Raw genomic sequence first — 356 nt, 5'->3', positions numbered from 1 at the left:
GTGTATGCCTAACCATTTTTACATCTAGCTGAGACACCTTTGCCCAGTGACTTACATGCAGACACTTACGTAGCTGTAGTTGTATATAGAACTGCATGGTAGTCATTGTAAAGTGGCATGCTTTGTTAATGATAACCTCAGCATATCAAGAGAAATAACACATCTGGCATTTGTTCAGAGCCCACACAAGGCTTGTATTTATGTATCCTATATCCTATATGCTAGGAAAATTTATTAAATCATATATTCCTCTGATTGATGAAAGCTGATCTGTGGCTTTGGGGTATAGCAGAGCACTATGCTGATGGAAGAGGAAAACATCAGTACTGCTCTGTTATACTGACTAAGTCTAAACT

General features: G+C 38.2%; 1 protein-coding gene across 6 annotated transcripts in view; it reads left to right on the top strand.

Moving 5' to 3' along the window:
- Positions 1-356, top strand: part of LOC119585703 (mitogen-activated protein kinase kinase kinase kinase 3-like) — a gene marked incomplete at its 5' end in the record, with an annotated part of 59,548 nt that overhangs the window by 21,668 nt on the left and 37,524 nt on the right.

This window comes from Penaeus monodon, chromosome 20 (assembly GCF_015228065.2).
Source record: "Penaeus monodon isolate SGIC_2016 chromosome 20, NSTDA_Pmon_1, whole genome shotgun sequence".
Classification (NCBI taxonomy): domain Eukaryota; kingdom Metazoa; phylum Arthropoda; class Malacostraca; order Decapoda; family Penaeidae; genus Penaeus; species Penaeus monodon.
Note: the sequence above shows the minus strand (reverse complement) of the source record. Positions and strands in the feature narration are given on the sequence as shown.